This window comes from Bombus fervidus, chromosome 3 (assembly GCF_041682495.2).
Source record: "Bombus fervidus isolate BK054 chromosome 3, iyBomFerv1, whole genome shotgun sequence".
NCBI lineage: Eukaryota > Metazoa > Arthropoda > Insecta > Hymenoptera > Apidae > Bombus > Bombus fervidus.
Window position 1 is genome coordinate 672625 of NC_091519.1, and position 21291 is coordinate 693915.

The window sequence follows — 21291 nt, forward strand, 5'->3', positions numbered from 1 at the left end:
TAACGTAATGCTACATAACGTTATAAGATATCAGGTAACAGTATATAACGTTATACGTTATAACGTAATGCTACATAACGTTATACGATATAAGGTAATAGTATATAACGATATACGTTATAACGTAGTGATACATAACGTTATACGTTATAAGGTAAGAGTATATAACGTTATACGTTATTACGTAATGCTACATAACGTTGTACGTTATAAGGTAATAGTATATAACGTTATACGTTATAACGTCGTGCTACATAACGTTATACGTTATAACGTAATAGTATAGAACGTTATACGTTATAACGTAATGCTACATAACGTTATACGTTATAACGTAATAGTATACAACGTTATACGTTATAACGTAATACTACATAACGTTATACGTTATAACGTAATAGTATACAACGTTATACGTTATAACGTAATGCTACATAACGTTATACGTTATAACGTCGTGCTACGTAACGTTATACGTTATAACGTAATAGTATACAGCGTTATACGTTATAACGTAATGCTACATAACGTTATACGTTATAACGTAATAGTATACAACGTTATACGTTATAACGTAATGCTATCTAACGTTATACGTTATAACGTAATAGTATAAACGTTATACGATATAACGTAGTCCTACATAACGTTATACGTTATAACGTAGTGCTACATAACGTTATACGTTATAAGGTGATAGTATATAACGTTATACGTTATAACGTAGTGCTACATAACGTTATACGTTATAACGTAATAGTATACAACGTCATACGTTATAACGTAATGCTACATAACGTTATACGTTATATCGTAATAGTATACAACGTTATACGTTATAACGTAATGCTACATAACGTTATACGTTATAAGGTAATAGTATACAACGTTATATGTTATAGCATAATGCTACATAACGTTATACGTTATAACGTAATGCTACATAACGTTATACGTTATAAGGTAGTAGTATACAACGTTATACGTTATAACGTAATGCTACATAACGTTATACGTTATAAGGTACTAGTATACAACGTTATACGTTATAACGTCGTGCTACAAAACGTAATACGTTATAACGTAATAGTATACAACGTTATACGTTATAACGTAATGCTACATAACGTTATACGTTATAACGTAATAGTATACAACGTTATACGTTATAACGTAATGCTACATAACGTTATACGTTATAACGTAATAGTATACAACGTTATACGTTATAACGTAATGCTACATAACGTTATACGTTATAACGTAATAGTATATAACGTTATACGATATAACGTAGTGCAACATAACGTTATACGTTATAACGTAGTGCTCCATAACGTTATACGTAATAAGGTAATAGTATATAACGTTATACGATATAACGTAGTGCAACATAACGTTATACGTTATAACGTAGTGCTACATAACGTTATACGTTATAACGTAATAGTATATAACGTTATACGTTATAACGTAATGCTACATAACGTTATACGTTATAACGTAATAGTATATAACGTTATACGATATAACGTAGTGCAACATAACCTTATACGTTACAACGTAGTGCAACATAACGTTATACGTTATAACGTAGTGCTACATAACGTTATACGTTATAACGTAATAGTATACAACGTTATACGTTATAACGTAATGCTACATAACGTTATACGTTATAACGTAATGCTCCATAACGTTATACGTTATAACGTAATAGTATACGACGTTATATGTTATAGCGTAATGCTACATAACGTTATACGCTATAGCGTAATGCTACATAACGTTATACGTTATAAGGTAATAGTATATAACGGTATACGTTATAACGTAATGCTACATAACGTTATACGTTATAAGGTAATAGTATATAACGTTATACGTTATAGCGTAATGCTACATAACGTTATACGTTATAAGGTAATAGTATATAACGTATAACGTTATAAGGTAACAATATATAACGAAATACGTTATGACGTAATGCTACATAACGTTATACGTTATAAGGTAAGCGTATTTAACGTTATACGTTATGGCGTAATGCTACATATCGTTATACGTTATAACGTAATAGTATACAACGTTATACGTTATAAAATAATGCTACATAACGTTATACGTTATAAGGTAATAGTATACAACGTATAACGTTATAAGGTAACAATATATAAGGATATACGTTATAACGTAATGCTACATAACGTTATACGTTATAACGTAATAGTATACAACGAAATACGTTATAACGTAATGCTACATAACGTTATACGTTATAAGGTAATAGTATATAACGTTATACGTTATAGCGTAATGCTACATAACATTATACGTTATAAGGTAATAGTATATAACGTTATACGTTATTACGTAATGCTACATAACGTTGTACGTTATAAGGTAATAGTATATAACGTTATACGTTATAACGTCGTGCTACATAACGTTATACGTTATAACGTAATAGTATAGAACGTTATACGTTATAACGTAATGCTACATAACGTTATACGTTATAAGGTAAGCGTATATAACGTTATACGTTATGGCGTAATGCTACATATCGTTATACGTTATAACGTAATAGTATACAACGTTATACGTTATAAAATAATGCTACATAACGTTATACGTTATAAGGTAATAGTATACAACGTATAACGTTATAAGGTAACAATATATAAGGATATACGTTATAACGTAATGCTACATAACGTTATAAGATATCAGGTAACAGTATATAACGTTATACGTTATAACGTAATGCTACATAACGTTATACGATATAAGGTAATAGTATATAACGATATACGTTATAACGTAGTGATACATAACGTTATACGTTATAAGGTAAGAGTATATAACGTTATACGTTATTACGTAATGCTACATAACGTTGTACGTTATAAGGTAATAGTATATAACGTTATACGTTATAACGTCGTGCTACATAACGTTATACGTTATAACGTAATAGTATAGAACGTTATACGTTATAACGTAATGCTACATAACGTTATACGTTATAACGTAATAGTATACAACGTTATACGTTATAACGTAATACTACATAACGTTATACGTTATAACGTAATAGTATACAACGTTATACGTTATAACGTAATGCTACATAACGTTATACGTTATAACGTCGTGCTACGTAACGTTATACGTTATAACGTAATAGTATACAGCGTTATACGTTATAACGTAATGCTACATAACGTTATACGTTATAACGTAATAGTATACAACGTTATACGTTATAACGTAATGCTATCTAACGTTATACGTTATAACGTAATAGTATAAACGTTATACGATATAACGTAGTCCTACATAACGTTATACGTTATAACGTAGTGCTACATAACGTTATACGTTATAAGGTGATAGTATATAACGTTATACGTTATAACGTAGTGCTACATAACTTTATACGTTATAACGTAATAGTATACAACGTCATACGTTATAACGTAATGCTACATAACGTTATACGTTATATCGTAATAGTATACAACGTTATACGTTATAACGTAATGCTACATAACGTTATACGTTATAAGGTAATAGTATACAACGTTATATGTTATAGCATAATGCTACATAACGTTATACGTTATAACGTAATGCTACATAACGTTATACGTTATAAGGTAGTAGTATACAACGTTATACGTTATAACGTAATGCTACATAACGTTATACGTTATAAGGTACTAGTATACAACGTTATACGTTATAACGTCGTGCTACAAAACGTAATACGTTATAACGTAATAGTATACAACGTTATACGTTATAACGTAATGCTACATAACGTTATACGTTATAACGTAATAGTATACAACGTTATACGTTATAACGTAATGCTACATAACGTTATACGTTATAACGTAATAGTATACAACGTTATACGTTATAACGTAATGCTACATAACGTTATACGTTATAACGTAATAGTATATAACGTTATACGATATAACGTAGTGCAACATAACGTTATACGTTATAACGTAGTGCTCCATAACGTTATACGTAATAAGGTAATAGTATATAACGTTATACGATATAACGTAGTGCAACATAACGTTATACGTTATAACGTAGTGCTACATAACGTTATACGTTATAACGTAATAGTATATAACGTTATACGTTATAACGTAATGCTACATAACGTTATACGTTATAACGTAATAGTATATAACGTTATACGATATAACGTAGTGCAACATAACCTTATACGTTATAACGTAGTGCAACATAACGTTATACGTTATAACGTAGTGCTACATAACGTTATACGTTATAACGTAATAGTATACAACGTTATACGTTATAACGTAATGCTACATAACGTTATACGTTATAACGTAATGCTCCATAACGTTATACGTTATAACGTAATAGTATACGACGTTATATGTTATAGCGTAATGCTACATAACGTTATACGCTATAGCGTAATGCTACATAACGTTATACGTTATAAGGTAATAGTATATAACGGTATACGTTATAACGTAATGCTACATAACGTTATACGTTATAAGGTAATAGTATATAACGTTATACGTTATAGCGTAATGCTACATAACGTTATACGTTATAAGGTAATAGTATATAACGTATAACGTTATAAGGTAACAATATATAACGAAATACGTTATGACGTAATGCTACATAACGTTATACGTTATAAGGTAAGCGTATTTAACGTTATACGTTATGGCGTAATGCTACATATCGTTATACGTTATAACGTAATAGTATACAACGTTATACGTTATAAAATAATGCTACATAACGTTATACGTTATAAGGTAATAGTATACAACGTATAACGTTATAAGGTAACAATATATAAGGATATACGTTATAACGTAATGCTACATAACGTTATACGTTATAACGTAATAGTATACAACGAAATACGTTATAACGTAATGCTACATAACGTTATACGTTATAAGGTAATAGTATATAACGTTATACGTTATAGCGTAATGCTACATAACGTTATACGTTATAAGGTAATAGTATATAACGTTATACGTTATAACGTAATGCTACATAACGTTATACGTTATAACGTAATAGTATACAACGTTATACGTTATAACCTAATGCTACATAACGTTATACGTTATAAGGTAATAGTATACAACGTATAACGTTATAAGGTAACAATATATAAGGATATACGTTATAACGTAATGCTACATAACGTTATAGGTTATAACGTAATAGTATACAACGAAATACGTTATAACGTAATGCTACATAACGTTATACGTTATAAGGTAATAGTATATAACGTTATACGTTATAACGTAATGCTACATAACGTAATACGTTATAAGGTAACAGTACATAGCGTTATACGATATAACGTAGTGCTACATAACGTTATACGTTATAACGTGGTGCTACATAACGTTATACGTTATAACGTGGTGCTACATAACGTTATACGTTATAACGTCGTGCTACATAACGTTATACGTTATAACGTAATAGTATACAACGTTATACGTTATAACGTAATGCTACATAACGTTATATGTTATAACGTAATAGTATACAACGTTATACGTTATAACGTAATAGTATACAACAAAATACGTTATAACATAATGCTACATAACGTTATACGTTATAACGTAATAGTATACAACGTTATACGTTATAACGTAATGCTACATATCGTTATACGTTATAACGTAATAGTATACAACGTTATACGTTATAACGTAATGCTACATAACGTTATACGTTATAACGTAATAGTATACAACGTTATACGTTATAACGTAATGCTACATAACATTATACGTCATAAGGTTATAGTATACAACGTTATATGTTATAGCATAATGCTACATAACGTTATACGTTATAACGTAATAGTATACAACGTTATACGTTATAACGTAATGCTATCTAACGTTATACGTTATAACGTAATGCTCCATAACGTTATACGTTATAACGTAATAGTATACAACGTTATACGTTATAACGTAGTGCTACATAACGTTATACGTTATAACGTGGTGCTACATAACGTTATACGTTATAAAGTCGTGCTACATAACGTTATACGTTATAACGTAATAGTATACAACGTTATACGTTATAACGTAATGCTACATAACGTTATACGTTATAACGTAATGCTACATAACGTTATACGTTATAACGTAATAGTATACAACGTTATACGTTATAACGTAATGCTACATAACGTTATACGTTATAACGTAATAGTATACAACGTTATACGTTATAACGTAATGCTACATATCGTTATACGTTATAACGTAATAGTATACAACGTTATACGTTATAACGTAGTGCTACATAACGTTATACGTTATAACGTGGTGCTACATAACGTTATACGTTATAAAGTCGTGCTACATAACGTTATACGTTATAACGTAATAGTATACAACGTTATACGTTATAACGTAATGCTACATAACGTTATACGTTATAACGTAATAGTATACAACGAAATACGTTATAACGTAATAGTATACAACGAAATACGTTATAACGTAATGCTACATAACGTTATACGTTATAAGGTACTAGTATACAACGTTATACGTTATAACGTAATGCTACATAACGTTATACGTTATAACGCAATAGTATACATCGTTATACGTTATAACGCAGTGCTACATAACGTTATACGTTATAAGGTAATAGTATATAACGTTATACGTTATAACGTAATGCTATCTAACGTTATACGTTATAACGTAATGCTCCATAACGTTATACGTTATAACGTAATAGTATACGACGTTATATGTTATAGCGTAGTGCTACATAACGTTATACGTTATAACGTAATAGTATACAACGTTATACGTTATAACGTAATGCTACATAACGCTATACGTTATAAGGTAATAATATATAACGTATAACGTTATAAGGTAACAATATATAACGATATACGTTATAACGTAACGCTACATAACGTTATACGTTATAAGGTACTAGTATACAACGTTATACGTTATAACGTAGTGCTACATAACGTTATACGTTATAAGGTAATAGTATATAACGTTATACGTTATAACGTAATGCTACATAACGTAATACGTTATAAGGTAACAGTACATAGCGTTATACGATATAACGTAGTGCTACATAACGTTATACGTTATAACGTGGTGCTACATAACGTTATACGTTATAACGTAATAGTATACAACGTTATACGTTATAACGTAATGCTATCTAACGTTATACGTTATAACGTAATGCTCCATAACGTTATACGTTATAACGTAATAGTATACAACGTTATACGTTATAACGTAGTGCTACATAACGTTATACGTTATAACGTGGTGCTACATAACGTTATACGTTATAAAGTCGTGCTACATAACGTTATACGTTATAACGTAATAGTATACAACGTTATACGTTATAACGTAATGCTACATAACGCTATACGTAATAAGGTAATAATATATAACGTATAACGTTATAAGGTAACAATATATAACGATATACGTTATAACGTAACGCTACATAACGTTATACGTTATAAGGTACTAGTATACAACGTTATACGTTATAACGTAGTGCTACATAACGTTATACGTTATAAGGTAATAGTATATAACGTTATACGTCATAACGTAATGCTACATAACGTAATACGTTATAAGGTAACAGTACATAGCGTTATACGATATAACGTAGTGCTACATAACGTTATACGTTATAACGTGGTGCTACATAACGTTATACGTTATAACGTAATAGTATACAACGTTATACGTTATAACGTAATGCTATCTAACGTTATACGTTATAACGTAATGCTCCATAACGTTATACGTTATAACGTAATAGTATACAACGTTATACGTTATAACGTAGTGCTACATAACGTTATACGTTATAACGTGGTGCTACATAACGTTATACGTTATAAAGTCGTGCTACATAACGTTATACGTTATAACGTAATAGTATACAACGTTATACGTTATAACGTAATGCTACATAACGTTATACGTTATAACGTAATGCTACATAACGTTATACGTTATAACGTAATAGTATACAACGTTATACGTTATAACGTAATGCTACATAACGTTATACGTTATAACGTAATAGTATACAACGTTATACGTTATAACGTAATGCTACATATCGTTATACGTTATAACGTAATAGTATACAACGTTATACGTTATAACGTAGTGCTACATAACGTTATACGTTATAACGTGGTGCTACATAACGTTATACGTTATAAAGTCGTGCTACATAACGTTATACGTTATAACGTAATAGTATACAACGTTATACGTTATAACGTAATGCTACATAACGTTATACGTTATAACGTAATAGTATACAACGAAATACGTTATAACGTAATAGTATACAACGAAATACGTTATAACGTAATGCTACATAACGTTATACGTTATAAGGTACTAGTATACAACGTTATACGTTATAACGTAATGCTACATAACGTTATACGTTATAACGCAATAGTATACATCGTTATACGTTATAACGCAGTGCTACATAACGTTATACGTTATAAGGTAATAGTATATAACGTTATACGTTATAACGTAATGCTATCTAACGTTATACGTTATAACGTAATGCTCCATAACGTTATACGTTATAACGTAATAGTATACGACGTTATATGTTATAGCGTAGTGCTACATAACGTTATACGTTATAACGTAATAGTATACAACGTTATACGTTATAACGTAATGCTACATAACGTTATACGTTATAACGTAATAGTATACAATGTTATACGTTATAACGTAATGCTACATAACGTTATACGTTATAAGGTAATAGTATACCACGTTATACGTTATAACGTGATGCTACATAACATTATACGTTATAAGGTTATAGTATACAACGTTATATGTTATAGCATAATGCTACATAACGTTATACGTTATAACGTAATAGTATACAACGAAATACGTTATAACGTAATGCTACATAACGTTATACGTTATAAGGTACTAGTATACAACGTTATACGTTATAACGTAATGCTCCATAACGTTATACGTTATAACGTAATAGTATACGACGTTATATGTTATAGCGTAGTGCTACATAACGTTATACGTTATAACGTAATAGTATAGAACGTTATACGTTATAACGTAATGCTACATAACGTTATACGTTATAACGTAATAGTATACAACGTTATACGTTATAACGTAATGCTACATAACGTTATACGTTATAACGTAATAGTATACAACGTTATACGTTATAACGTAATGCTACATAACGTTATACGTTATAAGGTAATAGTATACCACGTTATACGTTATAACGTGATGCTACATAACATTATACGTTATAAGGTTATAGTATACAACGTTATATGTTATAGCATAATGCTACATAACGTTATACGTTATAACGTAATGCTACATAACGTTATACGTTATAAGGTACTAGTATACAACGTTATACGTTATAACGTAATGCTACATAACGTTATACGTTATAACGCAATAGTATACAACGTTATACGTTATAACCTAATTCTACATAACGCTATACGTTATAAGGTAATAATATATAACGTATAACGTTATAAGGTAACAATATATAACGATATACGTTATAACGTAATGCTACATAACGTTATACGTTATAAGGTAATAGTATACCACGTTATACGTTATAACGTGATGCTACATAACATTATACGTTATAAGGTTATAGTATACAACGTTATATGTTATAGCATAATGCTACATAACGTTATACGTTATAACGTAATAGTATACAACGAAATACGTTATAACGTAATGCTACATAACGTTATACGTTATAAGGTACTAGTATACAACGTTATACGTTATAACGTAATGCTACATAACGTTATACGTTATAACGCAATAGTATACATCGTTATACGTTATAACGCAGTGCTACATAACGTTATACGTTATAAGGTAATAGTATATAACGTTATACGTTATAACGTAATGCTATCTAACGTTATACGTTATAACGTAATGCTCCATAACGTTATACGTTATAACGTAATAGTATACGACGTTATATGTTATAGCGTAGTGCTACATAACGTTATACGTTATAACGTAATAGTATACAACGTTATACGTTATAACGTAATGCTACATAACGTTATACGTTATAACGTAATAGTATACAATGTTATACGTTATAACGTAATGCTACATAACGTTATACGTTATAAGGTAATAGTATACCACGTTATACGTTATAACGTGATGCTACATAACATTATACGTTATAAGGTTATAGTATACAACGTTATATGTTATAGCATAATGCTACATAACGTTATACGTTATAACGTAATAGTATACAACGAAATACGTTATAACGTAATGCTACATAACGTTATACGTTATAAGGTACTAGTATACAACGTTATACGTTATAACGTAATGCTCCATAACGTTATACGTTATAACGTAATAGTATACGACGTTATATGTTATAGCGTAGTGCTACATAACGTTATACGTTATAACGTAATAGTATAGAACGTTATACGTTATAACGTAATGCTACATAACGTTATACGTTATAACGTAATAGTATACAACGTTATACGTTATAACGTAATGCTACATAACGTTATACGTTATAACGTAATAGTATACAACGTTATACGTTATAACGTAATGCTACATAACGTTATACGTTATAAGGTAATAGTATACCACGTTATACGTTATAACGTGATGCTACATAACATTATACGTTATAAGGTTATAGTATACAACGTTATATGTTATAGCATAATGCTACATAACGTTATACGTTATAACGTAATGCTACATAACGTTATACGTTATAAGGTACTAGTATACAACGTTATACGTTATAACGTAATGCTACATAACGTTATACGTTATAACGCAATAGTATACAACGTTATACGTTATAACCTAATTCTACATAACGCTATACGTTATAAGGTAATAATATATAACGTATAACGTTATAAGGTAACAATATATAACGATATACGTTATAACGTAATGCTACATAACGTTATACGTTATAAGGTACTAGTATACAACGTTATACGTTATAACGTAGTGCTACATAACGTTATACGTTATAAGGTAATAGTATATAACGTTATACGTTATAACGTAATGCTACATAACGTAATACGTTATAAGGTAACATTACATAGCGTTATACGATATAACGTAGTGCTACATAACGTTATACGTTATAACGTGGTGCTACATAACGTTATACGTTATAACGTAATAGTATACAACGTTATACGTTATAACGTAATGCTATCTAACGTTATACGTTATAACGTAATGCTCCATAACGTTATACGTTATAACGTAATAGTATACAACGTTATACGTTATAACGTTGTGCTACATAACGTTATACGTTATAACGTGGTGCTACATAACGTTATACGTTATAAGGTAATAGTATACCACGTTATACGTTATAACGTGATGCTACATAACATTATACGTTATAAGGTTATAGTATACAACGTTATATGTTATAGCATAATGCTACATAACGTTATACGTTATAACGTAATGCTATCTAACGTTATACGTTATAACGTAATGCTCCATAACGTTATACGTTATAACGTAATAGTATACAACGTTATACGTTATAACGTTGTGCTACATAACGTTATACGTTATAACGTGGTGCTACATAACGTTATACGTTATAAAGTCGTGCTACATAACGTTATACGTTATAACGTAATAGTATACAACGTTATACGTTATAACGTAATGCTACATAACGTTATACGTTATAACGTAATAGTATACAACGTTATACGTTATAACGTAATGCTACATAACGTTATACGTTATAACGTAATAGTATACAACGTTATACGTTATAACGTAATGCTACATATCGTTATACGTTATAACGTAATAGTATACAACGTTATACGTTATAACGTAGTGCTACATAACGTTATACGTTATAACGTGGTGCTACATAACGTTATACGTTATAAAGTCGTGCTACATAACGTTATACGTTATAGCGTAATAGTATACAACGTTATACGTTATAACGTAATGCTACATAACGTTATACGTTATAACGTAATAGTATACAACGAAATACGTTATAACGTAATGCTACATAACGTTATACGTTATAAGGTACTAGTATACAACGTTATACGTTATAACGTAATGCTACATAACGTTATACGTTATAACGCAATAGTATACATCGTTATACGTTATAACGTAATGCTACATAACGTTATACGTTAAAAGGTAATAGTATATAACGTTATACGTTATAACGCAGTGCTACATAACGTTATACGTTATAAGGTAATAGTATATAACGTTATACGTTATAACGTAATGCTATCTAACGTTATACGTTATAACGTAATGCTCCATAACGTTATACGTTATAACGTAATAGTATACGACGTTATATGTTATAGCGTAGTGCTACATAACGTTATACGTTATAACGTAATAGTATAGAACGTTATACGTTATAACGTAATGCTACATAACGTTATACGTTATAACGTAATAGTATACAACGTTATACGTTATAACGTAATGCTACATAACGTTATACGTTATAACGTAATAGTATACAACGTTATACGTTATAACGTAATGCTACATAACGTTATACGTTATAAGGTAATAGTATACCACGTTATACGTTATAACGTGATGCTACATAACATTATACGTTATAAGGTTATAGTATACAACGTTATATGTTATAGCATAATGCTACATAACGTTATACGTTATAACGTAATGCTACATAACGTTATACGTTATAAGGTACTAGTATACAACGTTATACGTTATAACGTAATGCTACATAACGTTATACGTTATAACGCAATAGTATACAACGTTATACGTTATAACCTAATTCTACATAACGCTATACGTTATAAGGTAATAATATATAACGTATAACGTTATAAGGTAACAATATATAACGATATACGTTATAACGTAATGCTACATAACGTTATACGTTATAAGGTACTAGTATACAACGTTATACGTTATAACGTAGTGCTACATAACGTTATACGTTATAAGGTAATAGTATATAACGTTATACGTTATAACGTAATGCTACATAACGTAATACGTTATAAGGTAACAGTACATAGCGTTATACGATATAACGTAGTGCTACATAACGTTATACGTTATAAGGTACTAGTATACAACGTTATACGTTATAACGTAGTGCTACATAACGTTATACGTTATAACGTAATAGTATACAACGTTATACGTTATAACGTAATGCTATCTAACGTTATACGTTATAACGTAATGCTCCATAACGTTATACGTTATAACGTAATAGTATACAACGTTATACGTTATAACGTAGTGCAACATAACGTTATACGTTATAACGTGGTGCTACATAACGTTATACGTTATAAAGTCGTGCTACATAACGTTATACGTTATAACGTAATAGTATACAACGTTATACGTTATAACGTAATGCTACATAACGTTATACGTTATAACGTAATGCTACATAACGTTATACGTTATAACGTAATAGTATACAACGTTATACGTTATAACGTAATGCTACATAACGTTATACGTTATAACGTAATAGTATACAACGTTATACGTTATAACGTAATGCTACATATCGTTATACGTTATAACGTAATAGTATACAACGCTATACGTTATAACGTAGTGCTACATAACGTTATACGTTATAACGTGGTGCTACATAACGTTATACGTTATAAAGTCGTGCTACATAACGTTATACGTTATAACGTAATAGTATACAACGTTATACGTTATAACGTAATGCTACATAACGTTATACGTTATAACGTAATAGTATACAACGAAATACGTTATAACGTAATGCTACATAACGTTATACGTTATAAGGTACTAGTATACAACGTTATACGTTATAACGTAATGCTACATAACGTTATACGTTATAACGCAATAGTATACAACGTTATACGTTATAACCTAATTCTACATAACGCTATACGTTATAAGGTAATAATATATAACGTATAACGTTATAAGGTAACAATATATAACGATATACGTTATAACGTAATGCTACATAACGTTATACGTTATAAGGTACTAGTATACAACGTTATACGTTATAACGTAGTGCTACATAACGTTATACGTTATAAGGTAATAGTATATAACGTTATACGTTATAACGTAATGCTACATAACGTAATACGTTATAAGGTAACATTACATAGCGTTATACGATATAACGTAGTGCTACATAACGTTATACGTTATAACGTGGTGCTACATAACGTTATACGTTATAACGTAATAGTATACAACGTTATACGTTATAACGTAATGCTATCTAACGTTATACGTTATAACGTAATGCTCCATAACGTTATACGTTATAACGTAATAGTATACAACGTTATACGTTATAACGTAATGCTACATAACGTTATACGTTATAACGTAATAGTATACAACGTTATACGTTATAACGTAATGCTACATAACGTTATACGTTATAACGTAATAGTATACAACGTTATACGTTATAACGTAATGCTATCTAACGTTATACGTTATAACGTAATGCTCCATAACGTTATACGTTATAACGTAATAGTATACAACGTTATACGTTATAACGTTGTGCTACATAACGTTATACGTTATAACGTGGTGCTACATAACGTTATACGTTATAAGGTAATAGTATACCACGTTATACGTTATAACGTGATGCTACATAACATTATACGTTATAAGGTTATAGTATACAACGTTATATGTTATAGCATAATGCTACATAACGTTATACGTTATAACGTAATGCTATCTAACGTTATACGTTATAACGTAATGCTCCATAACGTTATACGTTATAACGTAATAGTATACAACGTTATACGTTATAACGTTGTGCTACATAACGTTATACGTTATAACGTGGTGCTACATAACGTTATACGTTATAAAGTCGTGCTACATAACGTTATACGTTATAACGTAATAGTATACAACGTTATACGTTATAACGTAATGCTACATAACGTTATACGTTATAACGTAATAGTATACAACGTTATACGTTATAACGTAATGCTACATAACGTTATACGTTATAACGTAATAGTATACAACGTTATACGTTATAACGTAATGCTACATATCGTTATACGTTATAACGTAATAGTATACAACGTTATACGTTATAACGTAGTGCTACATAACGTTATACGTTATAACGTGGTGCTACATAACGTTATACGTTATAAAGTCGTGCTACATAACGTTATACGTTATAGCGTAATAGTATACAACGTTATACGTTATAACGTAATGCTACATAACGTTATACGTTATAACGTAATAGTATACAACGAAATACGTTATAACGTAATGCTACATAACGTTATACGTTATAAGGTACTAGTATACAACGTTATACGTTATAACGTAATGCTACATAACGTTATACGTTATAACGCAATAGTATACATCGTTATACGTTATAACGTAATGCTACATAACGTTATACGTTAAAAGGTAATAGTATATAACGTTATACGTTATAACGCAGTGCTACATAACGTTATACGTTATAAGGTAATAGTATATAACGTTATACGTTATAACGTAATGCTATCTAACGTTATACGTTATAACGTAATGCTCCATAACGTTATACGTTATAACGTAATAGTATACGACGTTATATGTTATAGCGTAGTGCTACATAACGTTATACGTTATAACGTAATAGTATAGAACGTTATACGTTATAACGTAATGCTACATAACGTTATACGTTATAACGTAATAGTATACAACGTTATACGTTATAACGTAATGCTACATAACGTTATACGTTATAACGTAATAGTATACAACGTTATACGTTATAACGTAATGCTACATAACGTTATACGTTATAAGGTAATAGTATACCACGTTATACGTTATAACGTGATGCTACATAACATTATACGTTATAAGGTTATAGTATACAACGTTATATGTTATAGCATAATGCTACATAACGTTATACGTTATAACGTAATGCTACATAACGTTATACGTTATAAGGTACTAGTATACAACGTTATACGTTATAACGTAATGCTACATAACGTTATACGTTATAACGCAATAGTATACAACGTTATACGTTATAACCTAATTCTACATAACGCTATACGTTATAAGGTAATAATATATAACGTATAACGTTATAAGGTAACAATATATAACGATATACGTTATAACGTAATGCTACATAACGTTATACGTTATAAGGTACTAGTATACAACGTTATACGTTATAACGTAGTGCTACATAACGTTATACGTTATAAGGTAATAGTATATAACGTTATACGTTATAACGTAATGCTACATAACGTAATACGTTATAAGGTAACAGTACATAGCGTTATACGATATAACGTAGTGCTACATAACGTTATACGTTATAAGGTACTAGTATACAACGTTATACGTTATAACGTAGTGCTACATAACGTTATACGTTATAACGTAATAGTATACAACGTTATACGTTATAACGTAATGCTATCTAACGTTATACGTTATAACGTAATGCTCCATAACGTTATACGTTATAACGTAATAGTATACAACGTTATACGTTATAACGTAGTGCAACATAACGTTATACGTTATAACGTGGTGCTACATAACGTTATACGTTATAAAGTCGTGCTACATAACGTTATACGTTATAACGTAATAGTATACAACGTTATACGTTATAACGTAATGCTACATAACGTTATACGTTATAACGTAATGCTACATAACGTTATACGTTATAACGTAATAGTATACAACGTTATACGTTATAACGTAATGCTACATAACGTTATACGTTATAACGTAATAGTATACAACGTTATACGTTATAACGTAATGCTACATATCGTTATACGTTATAACGTAATAGTATACAACGCTATACGTTATAACGTAGTGCTACATAACGTTATACGTTATAACGTGGTGCTACATAACGTTATACGTTATAAAGTCGTGCTACATAACGTTATACGTTATAACGTAATAGTATACAACGTTATACGTTATAACGTAATGCTACATAACGTTATACGTTATAACGTAATAGTATACAACGAAATACGTTATAACGTAATGCTACATAACGTTATACGTTATAAGGTACTAGTATACAACGTTATACGTTATAACGTAATGCTACATAACGTTATACGTTATAACGCAATAGTATACAACGTTATACGTTATAACCTAATTCTACATAACGCTATACGTTATAAGGTAATAATATATAACGTATAACGTTATAAGGTAACAATATATAACGATATACGTTATAACGTAATGCTACATAACGTTATACGTTATAAGGTACTAGTATACAACGTTATACGTTATAACGTAGTGCTACATAACGTTATACGTTATAAGGTAATAGTATATAACGTTATACGTTATAACGTAATGCTACATAACGTAATACGTTATAAGGTAACATTACATAGCGTTATACGATATAACGTAGTGCTACATAACGTTATACGTTATAACGTGGTGCTACATAACGTTATACGTTATAACGTAATAGTATACAACGTTATACGTTATAACGTAATGCTATCTAACGTTATACGTTATAACGTAATGCTCCATAACGTTATACGTTATAACGTAATAGTATACAACGTTATACGTTATAACGTTGTGCTACATAACGTTATACGTTATAACGTGGTGCTACATAACGTTATACGTTATAAAGTCGTGCTACATAACGTTATACGTTATAACGTAATAGTATACAACGTTATACGTTATAACGTAATGCTACATAACGTTATACGTTATAAGGTAATAGTATACCACGTTATACGTTATAACGTGATGCTACATAACATTATACGTTATAAGGTTATAGTATACAACGTTATATGTTATAGCATAATGCTACATAACGTTATACGTTATAACGTAATGCTATCTAACGTTATACGTTATAACGTAATGCTCCATAACGTTATACGTTATAAGGTACTAGTATACAACGTTATACGTTATAACGTAATGCTACATAACGTTATACGTTATAACGCAATAGTATACATCGTTATACGTTATAACGCAGTGCTACATAACGTTATACGTTATAAGGTAATAGTATATAACGTTATACGTTATAACGTAATGCTATCTAACGTTATACGTTATAACGTAATGCTCCATAACGTTATACGTTATAACGTAATAGTATACGACGTTATATGTTATAGCGTAGTGCTACATAACGTTATACGTTATAACGTAATAGTATACAACGTTATACGTTATAACGTAATGCTACATAACGTTATACGTTATAACGTAATAGTATACAATGTTATACGTTATAACGTAATGCTACATAACGTTATACGTTATAAGGTAATAGTATACCACGTTATACGTTATAACGTGATGCTACATAACATTATACGTTATAAGGTTATAGTATACAACGTTATATGTTATAGCATAATGCTACATAACGTTATACGTTATAACGTAATAGTATACAACGAAATACGTTATAACGTAATGCTACATAACGTTATACGTTATAAGGTACTAGTATACAACGTTATACGTTATAACGTAATGCTCCATAACGTTATACGTTATAACGTAATAGTATACGACGTTATATGTTATAGCGTAGTGCTACATAACGTTATACGTTATAACGTAATAGTATAGAACGTTATACGTTATAACGTAATGCTACATAACGTTATACGTTATAACGTAATAGTATACAACGTTATACGTTATAACGTAATGCTACATAACGTTATACGTTATAACGTAATAGTATACAACGTTATACGTTATAACGTAATGCTACATAACGTTATACGTTATAAGGTAATAGTATACCACGTTATACGTTATAACGTGATGCTACATAACATTATACGTTATAAGGTTATAGTATACAACGTTATATGTTATAGCATAATGCTACATAACGTTATACGTTATAACGTAATGCTACATAACGTTATACGTTATAAGGTACTAGTATACAACGTTATACGTTATAACGTAATGCTACATAACGTTATACGTTATAACGCAATAGTATACAACGTTATACGTTATAACCTAATTCTACATAACGCTATACGTTATAAGGTAATAATATATAACGTATAACGTTATAAGGTAACAATATATAACGATATACGTTATAACGTAATGCTACATAACGTTATACGTTATAAGGTACTAGTATACAACGTTATACGTTATAACGTAGTGCTACATAACGTTATACGTTATAAGGTAATAGTATATAACGTTATACGTTATAACGTAATGCTACATAACGTAATACGTTATAAGGTAACATTACATAGCGTTATACGATATAACGTAGTGCTACATAACGTTATACGTTATAACGTGGTGCTACATAACGTTATACGTTATAACGTAATAGTATACAACGTTATACGTTATAACGTAATGCTATCTAACGTTATACGTTATAACGTAATGCTCCATAACGTTATACGTTATAACGTAATAGTATACAACGTTATACGTTATAACGTTGTGCTACATAACGTTATACGTTATAACGTGGTGCTACATAACGTTATACGTTATAAGGTAATAGTATACCACGTTATACGTTATAACGTGATGCTACATAACATTATACGTTATAAGGTTATAGTATACAACGTTATATGTTATAGCATAATGCTACATAACGTTATACGTTATAACGTAATGCTATCTAACGTTATACGTTATAACGTAATGCTCCATAACGTTATACGTTATAACGTAATAGTATACAACGTTATACGTTATAACGTTGTGCTACATAACGTTATACGTTATAACGTGGTGCTACATAACGTTATACGTTATAAAGTCGTGCTACATAACGTTATACGTTATAACGTAATAGTATACAACGTTATACGTTATAACGTAATGCTACATAACGTTATACGTTATAACGTAATAGTATACAACGTTATACGTTATAACGTAATGCTACATAACGTTATACGTTATAACGTAATAGTATACAACGTTATACGTTATAACGTAATGCTACATATCGTTATACGTTATAACGTAATAGTATACAACGTTATACGTTATAACGTAGTGCTACATAACGTTATACGTTATAACGTGGTGCTACATAACGTTATACGTTATAAAGTCGTGCTACATAACGTTATACGTTATAGCGTAATAGTATACAACGTTATACGTTATAACGTAATGCTACATAACGTTATACGTTATAACGTAATAGTATACAACGAAATACGTTATAACGTAATGCTACATAACGTTATACGTTATAAGGTACTAGTATACAACGTTATACGTTATAACGTAATGCTACATAACGTTATACGTTATAACGCAATAGTATACATCGTTATACGTTATAACGTAATGCTACATAACGTTATACGTTAAAAGGTAATAGTATATAACGTTATACGTTATAACGCAGTGCTACATAACGTTATACGTTATAAGGTAATAGTATATAACGTTATACGTTATAACGTAATGCTATCTAACGTTATACGTTATAACGTAATGCTCCATAACGTTATACGTTATAACGTAATAGTATACGACGTTATATGTTATAGCGTAGTGCTACATAACGTTATACGTTATAACGTAATAGTATAGAACGTTATACGTTATAACGTAATGCTACATAACGTTATACGTTATAACGTAATAGTATACAACGTTATACGTTATAACGTAATGCTACATAACGTTATACGTTATAACGTAATAGTATACAACGTTATACGTTATAACGTAATGCTACATAACGTTATACGTTATAAGGTAATAGTATACCACGTTATACGTTATAACGTGATGCTACATAACATTATACGTTATAAGGTTATAGTATACAACGTTATATGTTATAGCATAATGCTACATAACGTTATACGTTATAACGTAATGCTACATAACGTTATACGTTATAAGGTACTAGTATACAACGTTATACGTTATAACGTAATGCTACATAACGTTATACGTTATAACGCAATAGTATACAACGTTATACGTTATAACCTAATTCTACATAACGCTA